The 18,359-nt window shown below is 37.9% G+C and overlaps 1 protein-coding gene and 1 pseudogene across 9 annotated transcripts in view; one reads left to right on the top strand and one right to left on the bottom strand.

Moving 5' to 3' along the window:
• ARHGEF12 (Rho guanine nucleotide exchange factor 12) overlaps window positions 1-18,359 on the top strand; it is a 278,370-nt gene that overhangs the window by 85,218 nt on the left and 174,793 nt on the right. The gene's annotated exons all lie outside the window — the stretch shown is intronic.
• On the bottom strand, window positions 3,784-6,546 carry LOC112312983 (GTP-binding nuclear protein Ran-like; annotated as a pseudogene).

The following is an 18,359-nucleotide window of genomic DNA, read 5'->3' as shown; positions in this document are numbered from 1 at the left end:
AACAATGCAGCTTGTTTGATAGGCTCTAGCCCCACTTTCTAATGAATTCTCTTGTGAGACTGGGAGTTTCTCCCACCATGGCAATGCTCACTATAGTCCACAGTCAGCTCTGAGTCTCAGTTTCCCCTTCAGTCAGCCCTGCCAACATGTTCCACTGCCTCACCATGGGTCCTTTCAGCCAGCCCCGCCTGCGCAGTCAACGGTCCTTGCCTCGGCTCGGGTTCTCTCTCTCTATCCGCCCCTTTGTCCCGTCTCCCTCATCTCCCTCCTACTGGTCTGCTTGGTCTACTTGATTGTTTCTTTAATTCCTTGGTTGTCGGAGTTCCATGCAGTTTTATTTCTTGGCACTTCTGGTTGTTTATTGATCTTACATTGGTTTATTCTCCTTTTGTGCGTGTGAGGAAGTGAAGGGTTGGAACTCCCTAATACCCTTTAACAGGAGAATTATACCAGTGTCAGTATTCTGGCATTGCAAGGGAAATCATAACTAAACATTTTTAGTGTTTTCTTTGCTGTGTAATAGTTACGACATAAATTTGAATGTAATATATATTATAAGACTATGATGAGGAAGTAGAAACTGTGTATATATAGAATATGAACTTTAATAAACTTTTAAAATAAGTTTATCGATTTATTTCATAAAAATCAGTAATAATGAGCAAAATCATATTACTTTAAGTGTATTTCAGATTTAGCCTCTTACATTTTACATATGATAGTAAGTGAACCTCTGAGGGAATTTCATTTATTTTCATGATTTCTGCTGTCATGTTGATGTCATTCAAATGTGGATTTCCAGATCAGTCTCTTCTCTGAACTCAAGTCCTCTGTAGACATCTCTATTATGGAGTGCTGAAGGTGCCTTGACAAACATAAAATGGCTTCTGTCCCAAAACTCCTCTTGCATTTCTTTCCATGGTGAGTGTGGCACAATCAAATATTTTGTCAACTAAGCCAAAATCCTGGGAGTTTCTTTTCTTCCGTCTCTAGTCTGCTGAAGGTGCAGTGCTTATTTCCATAATACTATTTTTTTTTGTATTTATCCCCTTTTTTTCGTTGCCTTTGATAATGCACTCATTTAGATCCTCGTTTTTTTTAAATGTGTACTATTAAAGTTTTCTAATTGGTTTTCCAGCCCTCAGTTTCATACCTTTGCTGCCCATTTTCCATGCTGTTTGTAAGGTGATATTTTTAGAATACATATTGGAACATATCATTGCATGGCTTAAAACCTGTCATTGTTCCTGCATTTTCTCTAGCAGTGGTTCTTTGGAGGAGGAATGTTACGGACCTCTTTTGAGACTCTCTCTAGATATTCCTTCACTTCAAAATATTCAGTACCCATAGAAGCTGAAACCTGAGTTAAAAATCTTTCTTTCTACAGAGCAAAGTTTAAAATCCTGTGTATGATATATAGACCCCTGTTGATCTAGTTACTACTTATCTCTCCAGACATCATTACTAAACCCCCATGTATTTGCATTTTTCTCCAAATACATCAGCATATGCTTCTCCCTTGCAGAGAATTTCTCCACTTGTTTCTTTTCTTTGGTTTAATTATTAATTATTCAACAATTATTTATTGAACACTTTGAGGAGCTATACCAGGTCCTGGATTTACCATGTACTTATGGAGCTGTCTAATGATACAGGTCAACATTAAATGCAATCAATTAAATTATGAAATGTATCAAATGGTTAAAAAAGAGGACAGGGTAATTATGGGAGATAGTAATACGAAGGACCTAATTTAAATTGAGAAACAGAGGTCAAAAAGGGCCTGAGGCAGTACTCTTTAAGCAAAGACATAAAGTATAATTATGAGTTGGATTGGTAGAGAGAGTGTCCTAGACGGCAGCATGGAAAATATCCCTTTTGGGGGGAAACATGCATGTGAATGAAGCACTGAAAGAAGGCCATTCACTGACTGGAGCATAGTGAGTGATTGAGATAAGAGGCAACAAAAACTATATTTTATATTTGGGCCTTGTAATGTCATGTTTGGTGTTTGGATTTTTTTTCCCTAAATGCAGTGTGAAGCTATTGAAAGAATTTAAGCAGGGGAAAGACACCATAAGATTTGTCTTTCAAAATTATGGTTGCCGTATGGCAAAATGAATTTGAGGTTGTGTGCAAGAGAAGTGGCAAGACCTAGTAAACTACAGGAACAGTGTAGGCTTGAGATGACTCAGGTGGCTAGCTCAAAACTAGCATTGGCAAAGGTCAGAAATAGACAGATTTGAAATATATATTTAAGATAAAATCAGTAGAATGCAATGATGAATGTTAACTCCACGAAAATGGGGAATTTTATGTATTTTGTGTTTCAGTCTTTAGAGCAGTGCCTGGTATATAATAAATGCTCAAAAATTTTGTTGGATAGATGGAGAGTTGGATGTTTTGGATATGAGGCCTGAGGGAGAGGAAGGTGTCAGGTGGATGGAGGTTTGTTGAAATGGACAGTTGGGTTTTGAGAGGCAGAGTCAGAATTTAGTTTTGGATGTATTGAATTTGAGATATCGGTGGTATGTCTAGATGGCAGTTGGTTAGAGCCCAGAAGATAGAATAAGTCCATATGCCCATATCTAATATCTGTTCATTTATTAAGTGTTAGCTATTAACCATTAAATATTTATTGAGCACCACTCTATGCCTATCAGTCTCCTGGGATTCAGTAATAAAACAGGAATCCTGCCATCAAAGAGCTTATATTCCTTCAGCTTGGGGGGTTGAGTAGGTGATATATCAAGTTACCCTCTTAAAAAGCATTTATTTGTTGAGTGCTATGTGCAGAGAAGTACCATCTGAGGTATAGTGACGATACAAAATTAAAGATAATACCGCTATTGAGCTAACACTAGTGTTTCACTGGATTGCAGTTGGCGGCGGGGGGGGGGGGGGGCTTTGATTAGAGGTACAGTTGACCCTTGAGCAACATGGGTTTGAACTCTGGGTCCAATTATAGGTAGATTTTTTTCAATAAATATACAGTTGGCCCTCTGTATCCCCTGGTTTCACATCCTTGGATTCAGCTAACCATGGTGGTTGAAACAATATTTTTGATCCACAGCTGGTACTTCCTGGATGTAGAGGACCAACTGTCTGCTTTGTTCTGTACCATTTTATATAAGGGACTTGAGCATCCACAGATTTTGGTGTCTGTTGGGGGTCTGGAACCAATCCCCAGAGGTCAAAAGTTATATGAGAGCTTTGATTCAAGAGGGGTTGCTACCTCTGACCCTCAAGTTGTTTACAGTTGTTTACAGTTATTTATTGTTTCCTGGATGTTAATGGATCTAGTGCTTACCCTCAATCCTTTTACCTTAGTTTCTATATTCCTGGTTTTTAAATTTTGATTATATAGTCATTGGATGGGTTTTTGTCTTCAAGTAGCTTTTTTCCCTCTCCAAGAATGGATTGTAGGTACTTTACTTCTTTATTTCTCTAAATAATCTTTATGTCCCTATTTCCAGTGTGCATAAAAACTTCTGAAAGAAATTTTAGATGTTGCCTTACATTGGAGTCATATCTTCTGGCATATGGAATCTTATTTTGGAGAAATCTTGAGGCTAATTTAATCTTTCCCACTTGCACACGATTTAAGTTTTTTTGAGGGGGGGTCTAGATGCTTATATAGCTCTTTATTTTTAAAATCATAATTTTTCAAAACTTTAACAGTGTACATGTGAGTCTTGATTATTTTGTGTCTGTTTTTATAGGGTATAGCATACCCTTTCTGTCTTCAGATTCAAATTATTCTGTATTTAAAAATTTTTTTTCTAGTATTTTAAAAATATTCTTTTTATTCTGTAAAGCATAATGATTAAGAACAAGGCTCTATAACTATGAGGTCTGGGTTCACATCTCAGCTTTTCTGTTTACTATCTGACCTTAGGCAGGTTCCTTAATCTTTCTGTACCTTAGTTTTTTCATCTATAAAGCAAGGTTAATAATAGTATATACCAAGAATTAAGTGAGTTAATATATTTAATGTAGTTACAACACTTACTGGTATATGTTACATGCACAGTAAGTGTTAGCTATTAACTATTCCATTTTTCTATTACTTACTGTTTGTTTCTGTCAGTGTTCAAAAGGCCTATGTTGCTCATAGCAAAATTCTTGGGGTCACAGGTTTCTCTTTATTGTGTTCTGGTGGCATTTGTTCTGTCTTTCCATTATTATCTTCATTATACCTCCAGCAGTACTCTAAACCTAGGAATGTGTCAGCATATTTTTTTTACTTTAATTTTTTTTTTTTATATTTGAAATACAACTTTATTCTGATTCTAAACATAAAGAGATGGGAATGACCAGTGACAAACAAGGTTTCACCACTGAATATGCTGATGTGGCTACAGCAGTCTTAGAGTTTTGAAACTCAGTAAGGAGATAACTGTGTTACAAAACAGTTAAATATGCAGGTCCAACAAATGAAGGTATTGTTAAACTTCCGCAGTCACTCTAAAGCCCATTCATCTCTTTCAGCATCCCAAGGATCAAATCACAGGTTCTGCTTAGTTATATAATAAAGTGGCAAACACGCTGCACCACTGACATCACAGGACAGTTGCCTATAAATGTAGACCTCTGATGCTGGGCTCCAACTTCCCTTTCTCACAGGTCACCGTCTTCTCTGGGAGAGTGGTGGTCTGAGAAGCCTCGAGGTCGTGCTCATCCTGTGCTGCCAATGCTGGGTCCCTGACAACCTCCAGTGGGGCAAGAGCAAACATGGCGACAAACTCTAAGTTATGGTCTCCAATTAGCTTTCTAGCAAACCAGAGGAAGGGCTTTTCAAAGTTGTAGTTACTTTTGGCAGAAATGTCGTAATTCTGAAGATTCTTTTGGTAGAGGACAATTGATTTTGCTTTAACTTTTCTATCTTTAATATCCACTTTGTTGCCACACAACATGGTGGGGATGCTTTCATACACTCATAGAGATCTGCTCTATGCCAGTTAGGCACATTCTTGTGAGTAACTCTCTAAGTGACATCAAACATTATAATGGCACACTGTGCTTGGATGTAGCAGCTGTCCCACAGCGCTTGGAACTTCTCCTGGCCTACTTGTGTCCCACATGTTGAGAACTTGATGGGCCCTCGGTTGTTGTGGAACATTGGCGGGTGGACCTCCGTGCCCAGGGTGGCTACATACTTCTCAAATTCACCTGTCAGATGGTACTTCACAAATGTGGTTTTCCCCGTCCCACCATTGCCAAACAACACAAGTTTGAACTGAACTTGGGGTTCTCCTTGGGCGGTCATGGTGATGTGACTTCCAGAAGTGTCTCTTGGTCCATCTGACTGAGCTTACTTTAATTTAATATCCTCCTACTATTCTGGGTCTCTACAGAGTCCCCTACTCCCTTTCTAATTAGTTAGATTTACGTTTGAGCTCTGTGATCCTTATGTATAGGGAAATCTGTTTTCTGTTCAAGTCTGTCAAGCAATTTAATAGATATGGCAAGTATCTTTTGTAGTTAATGTTTTAAGGTTATAATCATGTCCTTCTTTCACAGAAGATGGATTTTTCTTCTATTTTTTTCATTTTAATGTAGAGGAAGGATAGTAGAGTAAAATTGCTTTTGTTTTCTTTCTTTTATCTTTAACTGGACTTAGTGCATATTTATTGAAGGAATAAGTGGTTTGTGAGAATGTTGCTAGGAAGAAAGACATTCAAGTGGTATAGGTGGCAAGTGGGCCATATAGCAGGTAGGTATTAACTGAATTCATCAAGCTTTGGGATTTGGAGAGACAGATTCTGTAGGATTGGAAGTTCTTTTGTAACCAGTTTATATTGGCTTATCTTAGGCTAAAACTATATAAACAGTCTGAATACCTTCCTTTCTAGCTAAGTATTTTGTAGTTGTATCAGATGTAGTTTTTGAGTCCACATGTGAAAACTTTTAGTAAACTGTTAAATAAAAAAAGCTATACAAAGGGAAAATAGTGTTTTGTGGTAATGCAGTAGTCTGGAGGCTGAGAGCAGGGCCTGTAGTCAGACTGTGAAGTTTGAATTGAAGGTTTTTTGTATAGTTATACAACTTGTGTGAGTTACTTTACTTGTTTGAACCTCACACTTTTCTGCTATGAAATGAGGCTAAAATAATGTATATCTGTGTTTTAGAGTTATTGTTAGAATTGACTAACAATGTGGGAGCAGGGGTGAGCTGGACAGGGGAAAAATTGGGATACCTGTAATTGAACAACAATTAAAAAAGAGAATTATTGTTAGAATTAAATTAACTAATATGTATAAAATACTCAACACAGAGACTGGCAACAGTAAGTATACAGTAAAATACTGAAATAACTTTTTATCAATTATCATTATGATATTAATTATTAATCATTGTTATGGATAATGGAGGACATATATTTGGATCAATCTGCCTAGCATAATTTTTTAATACTTTCTATAAAAATTTTTTAATTAAACATTTTATTGTTGTTTGATTACAGTTGTCCCAATTTTCCCCCTTTTGCTCTTCCACCCACCCCAAATCCTGCTCCCACAGTCAATCCCCACCCTGTTGTCCATGTCCATGAATCGTTCATACATATTCCTTGACTAGTCCTTTCCCTTTTCATCCTTATCCCTGTCCCTCTTCCCTTCTAGTGTCCATCTGTTCATGTTTCCATGCCTCTTCTTGTATTTTGCTCATTTGTTTGTTTTGTTCATTAGGTTCCTCTTATAGGTGAGATCACATGCTATTGGTCTTTCACCGTCTGGCTTATTTCACTTAGCATATTCTCCAGTTCCATCACTGTCACAAAAGGTAGGAGTTTTTCTTCCTTTCTGCTGTGTAGGTAGTATTCCGAAGTATAAATGCACCACAAAATTTTATTCCACTTATTTACTGATAGGCAGTTAGGCTATTTCCAGCACTTGGACATTGTATATAGTGCTGCTATGAACACAGGTGCATAAGTTCTTTTGCATTAGTGTTTCAGGATCCTTAGGGTATAATTCCAGCATTAGAATCACTGGGTCAAAAGGCAGTTCCATTTATAGTTTTTTGAGGAAATTCCATACTGTTTTCCACAGTGGTTGCACCAGTCTGCATTCCCACCAGCAGTGCACTAGGGTTCCTTTTCTGCACATCCGCTCCAACATTTGTTGTTTGTTGATTTGGTTATGATGGCCATTCTCACAGGTGCGGTGCGAAGTGGTATCTCATTGTGGTTTTAATTTGCATCTCTCTGATGGCTGGTGATGTTGTTTGAGCATTCTTTCATACATATATCTATGGGATCTCTATAGTCCTCCTTGGAAAAGTGTCTTTTTAGGTCCTTTGCCCATTTTTTAATTGGATTGATTGTCTTCCTCGTATGGTTCTTTGTGAGTTCTTTATATATTTTGGAGATCAAACCTTTGTCTGAGGTATCATTGGTAAATATGTTCTCCCATACAGTCAGTTGGCTTTTCATTTTGATCATGCTTTCTTTAGCTGTACAGAAAAATTTTAGTTTGATATAGTCCCATTTGTTTATTCTTCCCTTTATTTCCCTTGCCCTAGGTGAGGTATCGACAAAAATACTGCCGTGGGGTATCTGAAATTATATTGCCTATGTTTTCCTCTAGGATTTTTATGGTGTAACGACTTATATTGAAGTCTTTTATCCATCTTGAGTTTATTTTGGTGTATGGTATAAGTTGGTGGTTGAGTTTTCACTTTTTTTTTGCATGTAGCTGTCCAGATTTCCCAACTCCATTTATAGATGAGGCTGTTTTTACTCCATTATATGCTTCTGCCCCCTGTATCAAATATTAGTTGACCATAGAGGCATGTGCTTGTTTCTGGGCTCTCTGTTCTGTTCCCTTGATCTATGTGTCTGTTGTTGGGCCAGTGCCAGACTGTTTTGATTACAGTGACCTTGTAATACAGTTTGATATCAGGTATTGTGATCCTACTTTGTTCCTCTATTTCAAGATCTCTGAGCCTCTTCGGGGTCATTTTTGGTTCCATAGAAATTTTTAAATATTCTAGATCTCTGAAATAGGCCATTGGTATTTTGATAGGGATTGCGTTGAGTCTATAGATTGCTTTGGGTAGTATGGACATTTTGATGTTAATGGTTTCAATCCATGAAAATGGTTTGTGCTCCTCTTCATGTGTGTCTTCCTTAATTTCTTTCTGTAGTGTTGTCTAGTTTTCTGAGTACAGGTCTTTTACCTCCTTGGTTAAGTACTTTATTTTTCTTGTTGCCATTGCAAATGGGTATTTTTCTCCTGGCTTCTGGTCCTGATATTTAATTGTTGGTATACAAAAATGCCTTTGATTTCTGAATATTGACTTTGTATGCTGCTATATTGCCAAATTCTCTTATTTGGTTGAAGTAGTTTTTTGATAGAGACTGTGGGGTGTTCTGTGTACACTATCATGTCATCTGTAACCAATGACAGTTTTACTTCCTCCTTTCCAATTTGGATGACTTTTATTTCCTTATCTTGTCTGATTGCTGTAGCTAGAACTTCCAATACTATGTTGAATAACTGGTGAAAGAGGACACCCTTGCCTTGTTACTGATCTTAAGGAGAAAGCTTTTAGTTTTTGCCTAGTGAGTGTGATACTGGCTGTAGGTTTCCCCTATATGGCCTTTATTATGTGAGGTATGTTCCCTCTGTTCACATTCTGGTGAGTGTTTTTATCATAAATGGATGCTGTACTTTTATCAACTGCTCTTTCAGCATCTATTGATACAATTATGTGATTTTTGTTTTTCCTTTTGTGTTATGGTATAATGTATTATGTTTATTTATTTGTGAGTATTGTATCATCCTTTCATCCCTGGGGTGAATCCCACTTGATCATGGTGTGTTTGATCCTTTTAATGTTGCTGGACCCTGATTGCCAGTATTTTGTTGAGTATTTCAGCATCTATGTTTATCAGAGATACTGGCCTGTAGTTTGTTTTTTTGTTTTGTTTTTACCTGTTTTTCAAATTAATAAAAGTAGTCTCCTAAAAAGAGTTTGAGAGTCTTGCCTCTGATTGATTTTTTGGAATAGTTATAGAAGCTTAGTAGTTATTTCTTCTTTAAATGGTAAAATTAGCATGTGAAGCCTTCCCGTCCAGGGCTTTTGTGTGGCGGGAGTTTTTTGATTACTGCTTCAAGTTCTCTTGTTCTCGGTCATTCAGACTTTCTGTTTCTTCTAAATTCATTTTTGGAAGATTGTATTTTTCTAGAAATTTGTCCATTTTGCCCAGGTTGTCCAATTTCTTGGCACATAGTAATTTATAGTAATATCTTACCATCATTCGTATCTTTGTGGTATCAATTGTTACTTCTCTTTCATTTTTTATTTTATTTATTTGAGTTCTCGCTTTTTTCTCTTGATGTGTTTGGTTAAAGACTTGTTAATGTCGTTTATCTTTTCAAAGTACCAGCTCCTGGATTTATTGATCCTTTCAATTTTTTTTTTTTAAGTCTCTGTGTATTTAATTCTGCTCTGATCTTATTTCCTTCCTTCTACTCGCTCTGGGCTTTGTTGTTGTTCCTCTTTTATTTTCGATATGGGGTTAGGTTGTTTATTTGAAAAATTTCTATCTTTTTTAGGTAGGCCATATTGCTATGAACTTACCTCTCAAGACTGCCTATGCTATGTTGCATAGATTTTGGGCTGTTCTGTGTTCATTTCCTTTAGTTTCTAGAAACTTTTTGATTTTTTCCTTGTTCTCTTTGTTAACCCGTTCATTATTTAATAGCATGTTGTTCCGTTTCCATGTATTTGAAAATTTTTGAGTTTTTTCCTTGAGGTTGGTTTCTAGTTCCAAGCCATCTGAGATGATTGATAGGATTTCAGTTTTCTTGAATTTGTTGAGACTTGTTTTGTGTTCTGCCATATGGTTTATCTTCAAAAATGTTACGTGTGCATTTGAAAAGAATTTATATTTTACTGCTTTGGTGTGAAATGTTCGGTGTATATCAATTACTCCATTTGATCTGTAGTGTCACAATATCCTTATTGATTCTTTGCTTGGAAGATCTACCCATTGTTGACAATGGGGTGTTAAAATACCCTACAATGAGTGCACTACTGTTGTATTTTTCTTGGAATCCTCCAAGATTTTCCTTATATATTTAGGTGCCTCCTATATTGGATGTATATATGTTTACAAGGGTTATATCTTCTTGATGAACAACTCCCTTAAGTATTATGTAGTGACCTTCTTTGTCTTCTTTATAGCCTTTGTTTTGTAGTTTGTTTTGTTTGATGTAAGTGTTACTACTCCAGCATTTTTTTTTCCCATTTCTGTTTGCTTGGAATATTTTTTTTCCATTTCTTCAGTTTCAGTCTGTGTTGATCTTTTGTTCTGACGTGGTTCTCTTGTGGACAGCATATATATGGGTCCTGTATACTTGTCCATTTAGCACCTATGTCTTTTGATTAAAACATTTAATCCATTTACATTTAAGATTATTGATAGGTACTAATTCATTGCCATTTCTTCCCTTAGTACCTGTGTTCCCCTCTCTCTCTCACTCTTTTTCTATATCTTCTTAAAGCATTCCTTTATCATGTTTTGCAGTGCTGGTTTGGTGGAGCTGTATTCTTTTAGTCTGTTACTGTGTGAGAGACTCCTTATGTCACCTTTATTTTAATTGAGAGCCTTGCTGGATAGAGTAGTCTTGGTTGTAAGCCTTTGTTTCTCATTACTTGGAATATGTTCTGCCATTCCCTTCTAGCCTGTGGTGTTTTTGTTGAGAAGTCAACTGATAGCCTTATCAGAGCACCCTTGTATGTTACTAGCTGTTTCTCCCTCGCTGCCTTTAAGATTCTTTGTCTTAAATTTTGCCATTTTAATTATGATGTATCTTTGAGTGGGTCTCTTTGGGTTCATCTTGATTGGAACCCTCTGTGCTTCCTGGACTTGCGTGACTTTTTCCCTTATCAAGTTAGAGAAGTTTTCTGTCATTACTTTTTCAAACAGGTCTTCTATCCCTTGATCCTCTTCTTCTTGTATCCCTGTGATATGAATATTATTATGTTTCTTATTGTCCTGCATCTCCCTTAAACTCTCTTCATTCTTTTTGAGTCTTTTTTCGTTTTGTTGCTCTGTCTTGGGAGTTTTTTCTACCATGTCCTCCAGCTCGCTGATTTAATCCTGTGCTTCATCTAGCTTGTTTTCAATTCCTTCTAGTGTATCTGTATTCTTCATTTCAGATATTGTATTCTGCATTTCCTCTTGGCTTTTATTGATAGTTTCTATGTCCTTTTTCATGCTGATGTAGTTCCCAGTAAGTTGCTTGTAGCTTCCATAGGTTTCCTTGTAGTTCTCACTGTGCTTCTTGAGTATCCTTATAACCATTATTTTGAATTCAATGTCTGATAGATTTCTTGCCTCAATTTCATTTAGCACTCTTTATGGGGAAGCCTCCTTTCCTTTCAAGTTGGGTTTTTTTTTGGCTGCACATTTTGGGTGACTCCTCTTGTTTGTTCCTGCATATTAGGTTCATCTGCTTTGACTCCCTGACTTCGTGGGGTGACATTCTGTGGTAGGAGACCTGTGGGACTCGGTGAAATTCTCTTTGATCTCCTGAGCTGGATGTTTTTGGGATGCCCTTTATGCTGTTTATGTGGGTTTTGTGGTTGAAATTGGGTTTTGGTGGTTGTTTTGTTGTTCCGTGGTGGGTCCTTCCCTCCAACTGTCTGAGATTCACACTGTCTACCACATATTGTATGCTGTTGTACATGTGCTGCCAGAACAAAACAAAACAACCAGACATGAAAACTCACACATGCAGTAATTACTGCCATCCAAAACCACACTATCAACAGCAAATGAGCCAAATATTAATAAAGGTGTTAAGAGATTGACTTATAATAAAGGAAAAATGAATATGAGTGATTAACTGAAAGAAAAACGATTTTGCGAGGGTAGAGGGAGGAGAAACAATACGACTCAGGAATAAAAACAAGGTAAAGAAAGAAAGAAAATAGAATTTATATTGTAATTTTAAAAAGGTGGGGAAGAAGGCAAAATGGAATAAGAAGAGTATAGTATGAGGTTAATGAACAAATTTGAAATAGTAGTGAAAAAAATAGGAACCATATTGGAGAAAAAGGCCCACTAAGGGAGTATCAACAACAAATAAATAAAGATTAATACTGGTGGAATGGGAACAAGGAAGGAAAAAAAGAAAGATGAAAAAAGCTTATGAGATGCCTAGAAGAAAGAAAAGTAATTTTGAGAGGATAGAGGTAGAGGAATACTAAGAGTCAGGAATGAAAACCAGGCCAAGACAGGGAAAAAGTTAAATTTAAAACAATAAAAACAAAGGTCAGGAGGAAGGCAAAATGGAGTAAGAGAGGGTAACAGTGAAATTTGAAATTTGAAATACAAAGATAGTGAAGATCTCAGAATAAATTTGAAGAAATGCAGTAACAACCATCATGTCAACAACCAATGAGCAAAGATTGATAAAAGTTAAGAGAGATTAAAGATATTTTAAGAATGAGGAAAAGAATGTGAAATGACTAATGATGAGAAAAATGATTTTGAGAGGCTGGAGAGGGGTGAAATAGTAAAAATGTGGAATAGAAAGAAGTTGTAGCAAAAGAAAAAATATTTAAAACAAAAATAAGAGGAAGGAAGAAGATAAAATGGAGTACGAGAAGGGAGGAGCAAAATATGAGATTTGAAATAAACTAAAATAAAAATCCTAAAAATAGGTACAAACTTGAAGGAAAAGAAATGAATGTTAAAAAGCTATGCAGGAGAGAATAATGCAAATAATGAAGAAGTCAGTGGTGGAATTCATATCAACAGGATCCATTCTTTACCACTGTCTTCTCTTTCTAGATCCACCCCTTATAATGTCAGATGGTGTCCTAGTCTAGCTCTAGGCAGCCTGTTCAAGACAAGTGATCCACAGGGTATACCAGCCAAATCTGAAGGAGATCTCCTTCAGATTTGGCTGGTATACTCTGTTCTGCCCTGCTTGCTTTCCAGCAGCCCAGGTCCCAGGAGTGGTTCATTGAATGACCCTAGAGGACTGCCAGTAGTTTCTTCACCTGACCCCAGAGGTTGCCTCCGCTCTGGAGCTGTTGGGAGGGTGGGAACCCTGGGTCACCCTCGGTGGGGCACTGTTTGTTCTTCAGGGAAGATGGTGGTAGTATTTCCTTGTCCCCTCGCTGTGTGTGTTGGTCTGCCCCATATTCTTTCCAATAATGTATGGTTTCTGGCAAATAAGCTGTTTCCTTTGAGGGGCTAATCTTTGTAAAAGGGGCAGCTTTTTCCTGCTTGGTGCAGACAGCAGCTCTGACTAGGCCCTGAGGCTGGGCGTGGCTGTGTACACACACCCCTTGTTATATCTGTGTCTAATTTCTCTGCTCTGCTGGTTTCAGTGGATCAGGGCCTGAGGAACAGTGTAGCTCACAGTGTCTGAAGAAAGGGCCCTTTCAGAACTTTACCTTCTTTTCCTTACGCATATGTTCCCAGCAGAGGGCTCCTGAGCCTGGCCTCACTGATTTGCAGAGCCTGCAGGTGAGGGTTGCGCCTGCCTGCCTGGCTGCTTGAATCTCAGGTGTTCAGCTCCTGCACATCTAGTCTTCAGCCTGCCACTCTCGCAGGAGACCCTGCCTCAGTGTCCATTCTGCACAGTCCCCTGCTCACCAGCTGTGCTGGGTTGAGTCCCACAGTCCCTTCAGCGTAACTATCACTCTTGAGTTCTTTATTGGGAGAGCTGCTGCACATGTATGCACACACATGTGAGCACAGGGTCCCTCCTGGCCTGGAGTCTCCCCTTAACTCCTCTTTAGAAGAGTTTCTCTGTGCTACCCTCCCCCCCTCCCGCGCAGCACTGAGCCCTGGGAGGGCTTGTTCTCCACGTGCTCCTCCTCGCCAAAAAGCACACAGCCTTTCTCAGTCAGGGTTTGCCACAATCTGTCAGAGCCTCTGACAGTTTAGATAAAGTTTCTTTCTGGATCTCTCTCTGATGGCGCTGGGAAAAGTCCCACAGCGATACTATAACATTGGGCGGGGGCAGGGTGTTCTTGGGGGTAGTGTTTCTCAGCCTTGTCCTGCCACGCAGTTTCTACATTCAGCATTGCCCCAGCTATCTTTCTCCACCCCTGGTGCTCGCAGTTCATGAGCCGATCTGCAGCCTTCTGAGTCAGATTCTGTCCTTGTCGCGGCTCCCATGGCACCCAGAGTTAGGTAGGACACAGCCCCTTCCCCACTAAGAACTGCAGTCCTTGGATCCTGGTTCGCGGCAACCACTGCGTGCGCAGCTCTGCCTGGGGCGGAGGGCACAGAGTCAAGTGTGGGCACCAAGGTCCCAGCACTCCAGAGGCTTATTCCTGAGAAGGATATTTTAAATTCCTCAAAATGGCTTCCACCCCAAACCTCTGCAGCCAGAAGTGCTGGGTTGGGCAGCTGCTCTGCTAGGAGAGCCCAGGCTGCCTGCTCTGAAGTACCTTGCAGGCGGTTAGGCTCTTGCTCACTTTTGCACACGCCCCACATACTTGTCCGCATAACACTCACACATGCTCCCACTTACTCTCAGCTGGATTTTTGAGTTAATTGCTCTGTGGTTTTAGCTACAAGACTGTTCCAGGTCTGGGAGCAAGTGGACAGAGCTTCCAGCTACTCTGTAGCCATCTTGGATCTCTCTGCCTAGCATAATTTTTGATTACCAAGTGTAACTTCAAGATATTGAGCATTCCTCAACTAGCCATTCTTCTCAAATGAGTATTTTTCAGCCGTCCAACACCAGGAACAGTTTACTCTTACTCCTTACCACTATAATTTACATTTATTTTTAGCCTGTTCACCTCCTCTTTAGGTACAAGTTCAGCAGAATGTTGTTGGTTTTTTCCCACAAGAATTCAGAAACCTTTCTTCTGATGATGAGCCCATCTAAATTTGGGTTTGAACACTGATAGAAAACAGTTGGGTTCCCTAAATGGGTAATATGGACACACAAACACACACACACACCAGGGTAGAATTTGTTTTAGGATCTGAATAGTTTTATATAGCAGGCTCTTCCTGCCCTTAGCTGTAGAGCACGACAAAAGCTACATTGAGCAGAGCTGCTGGGGGAAAACCCATTTTTCTTCACTGGCCTGTAAATGCTGTTCTGTTTCTGTGAGAAAATACTGATATTACCTCTTAGAAATATCCAAATACTTGTGTTAGAGCAGGGCTGGGCAGAGATTACATGACTGAACTATAGTTCTAAGTTGCCTGTCAGTCATGCTATGCTTAAAAAAAAAATCTATAAATTTCAGCCCTGGCTAGAATGGCTCAGTGGATTGAGTGCCAGCCTGCGAACCAAAGGCTCGCAGGTTCGATTCCCAGTTAGGGCACATATCTGGGTTGCAGGCCAGGTTCCCTGGTGTGAGGCAGGGAAGACTCAACCACACATTGATGTTTCTCTCCCTGTTTCTCCCTCCCTTCAACTCTCTGTCTAAAAATAAATAAAATCTTAAAAAACCAAAACAATATTACCAGTTTCAGACATTATCTAGAGTTATTAGATTAGAAAGAACAATTTAACAGCCCCCTCCTCCTATTTTTTGCTAGTTTATCCTCATTTTATTTATTTTTCCTAAATAAAACCTAAACTCAAGATAATGTGGAATTCATGCTTGGTGAGGACGGGGTGTATCAGCATTATAAACTTTGTGTAGTGTTCTACACATATTAGATGCACTCTTAAGTATTTGATGTTTGGGACCAAATACATTGTTTACTGTAAATATAGACTGAATTTGGCTTTCTTAGTACTCAAATCTACAGAACATAAAGGTTTATTTATTCATCAGAGTGCTCCTTCAAGATATACTGAAAAATGGTACCTAGCCTAAATATTTATAAAAGAGAATTGGTTAAATTAATTAAGTAGCCCTATCACAAAGCACTTTGCAGCTATCAAGAATTATTTAGAGCTCTTTTTTTCAAATCTTTATCTTATTTGTAAGTTCAATATATAACATAAAAGCTAAGCACCTCTGGTATATGAGAAGACTAGAGCTCCCATCTCACTTTTGCTCTTTGAGGTACTTCTTTTGAACCCTACAATTCTATGAAGCATAATTTAAAATTAGTGCTGTAGTGAAATATTTAATGATGTAAAATTATGTTGATGTTTCGTAAAGTTAAAGTTATTAAACAGTATGTCCAGTTTGCTTCAATTTTTATTACAAAATTTATACACTGTGTTTCTACTTTATACAAATACAGAAATCTATATCTTAAAGATGGAGGAAATAATCATAAAAATGCTAGTTATTGATAATCTGGCTAGTTTTTGTATTTTATTTCTTAATTTTGTACATGTATTTCTTGGGGAATAAAATAAAGACATTTCTTAGTATTAAAAAGTAGAGAACCATTGCTTTATACAACACTTTACATTTTGAGAAAGATAATCTTATTCCTCAATCCTTTGAAAGAGGAATTGTCTTGAAAATATTATGAAAATATCAGTAACAGATTTATTTAGACATTAGTACTGTCAAAAGCCTTATGCATTAACTATGTGAGTATAAGTTACCTTTTTAGCATCTAAAGAGAAAATAGAACTGCATGCCAGAGAAATTAAAATGAACTGAACTTTGTAAAGTAGTGATTCCCATTCCAAATTCAGTGCTATGGTGAGCCATTGTTAGTTATAAGAGTATATCCCAGCTCTAATTCCTTGGTTTTCAGTCAAGAAAAACTCTTAACTTAAAGAAAGTTAAGAAGACGTACATATAACTAATTTATCACCTTTTCCCCAAGAAATCAGAGGTCCTTTTTCTTTGTGGTGGTTTGAAAGTTTTGGATATTCAGATTTGGTTTCGTAATAAACTTAAGTGGATAGCTGGGAGGAATTGTTAATATTTGATACCAGAACCAAAGCATTTGTGAAGAGATATCTCTTTACTTTTGAATCAGAAATTTTCGTTACAGGGTTCATTATATACATATCCCATAAAAAAGTATTTCTAATGAAAAATAATTTTTGGTAAAGTTTTTTAAATTTTAATTTTCAACTGCTGTTGACATACAATGTTATATTAGTTTTAGGTGACTAACATGGTGATTAGATGTTTTTATACCTTACAAAGTACTTACCCAAATAAGTCTAGTACCCATCTGCCACTATACATAATTATTATAATACTTTTGACTATACATCCAATGCTGCACTTTACTACTGGTGACCATTTCTATAACTGACACTTTGTACGTCTTAATTTCTTTCAGCTTTTCACCTATTTCCCCAACCACCTCTCCCATCTGTCGACCATCTGTTTGTTCTCTGTGAATTTGTTTCTGTTTTGTTTATTTTGATTTTCTTAGCTGGAACAGAGAGAACAAGTGAAATAGCCAGGAAGGCCCCTGACATGGTTGGTTATATATATATGCAACTACACATATATAGTAACATAAATATATGCTTGTATACCATATACATTAAAGTGGAATTCAGTAATTAGAGAAAAAGTATTGTGATTAAAAATAATTTTTCCCCACCTCTTTCTCTATTGCTCACCCCCACCCAGCCAGCCCCATTCCCATAGTCAATGCCCTCATCCATTGTCCATGTCCATGAATCCTCTATTCAAGTTCCTTTGCTTGCCCTTCCCCCTTCTTTTCCCTGTTATTCCCTCTCCCCTCCCTTTTGCTTGTTGTCTGTTTGTTCTTTATTTCCAAGTCTCTGGTTCTGTTTTGCTCATTTGTTTGTTTTCTTGATTAGGTTACACTTATAGGTGAGATCACAAAATATTTGTCTTTCACCGCCTGGTTTATTTCACTTAGGATAATGCTCTCCAGATCCATCCATGCTGTTGGGAAGGGTAGGAGTTCCTCCTTTCTTTTTGCTGCAGTATTCCGTTGTGTAAATGTACCATCGTCTTTTGATCCACCCATTTATTTAAGGACATTTAGGCTGTTTCCAGGTCTTGGCTACTGTAAATAACGCTGCTATGAACATTGGGGTGCATAGGTTCTTTTGAATTGGTGATTCAGGATTCTTAGGGTATAATCCCAGCAGTGGGATTGATGGATCAAAAGGCAGTTCCATCTTTAGTTTTTTGAGGAAATTCCATACTGTTTTCCATAGTGGTTGCACCAGTCTTCATTCCCACCAACAATGCACCACAGTTCCCTTTTCTCCACAACCTGGCCAGCACTTGTTTGTTGACTTGTTTATGATGGCCATTATCACCAGTGTGAAGTGGTATCTCATTGTGGTTTTAATTTGCATCTCTCTGATGGCTAATGATCCTGAACCATCCATTCATGTGTCCCTGGGCTCTCTGTATGTCCTCCTTGGAGGTGTGTCTGTTTAGGTCCTTTGCCCATTTTTTAATTGGATTGCTTGTCTTCCTGGTATGCAGTTATATGAGTTCTCTCT

This window comes from Desmodus rotundus, chromosome 5 (genome assembly GCF_022682495.2).
Source record: "Desmodus rotundus isolate HL8 chromosome 5, HLdesRot8A.1, whole genome shotgun sequence".
NCBI classification, from domain to species: Eukaryota; Metazoa; Chordata; class Mammalia; order Chiroptera; family Phyllostomidae; genus Desmodus; species Desmodus rotundus.
The sequence above is the reverse complement of the archived record's forward strand: the minus strand, read 5'-3'. Positions and strand labels throughout refer to the sequence as shown.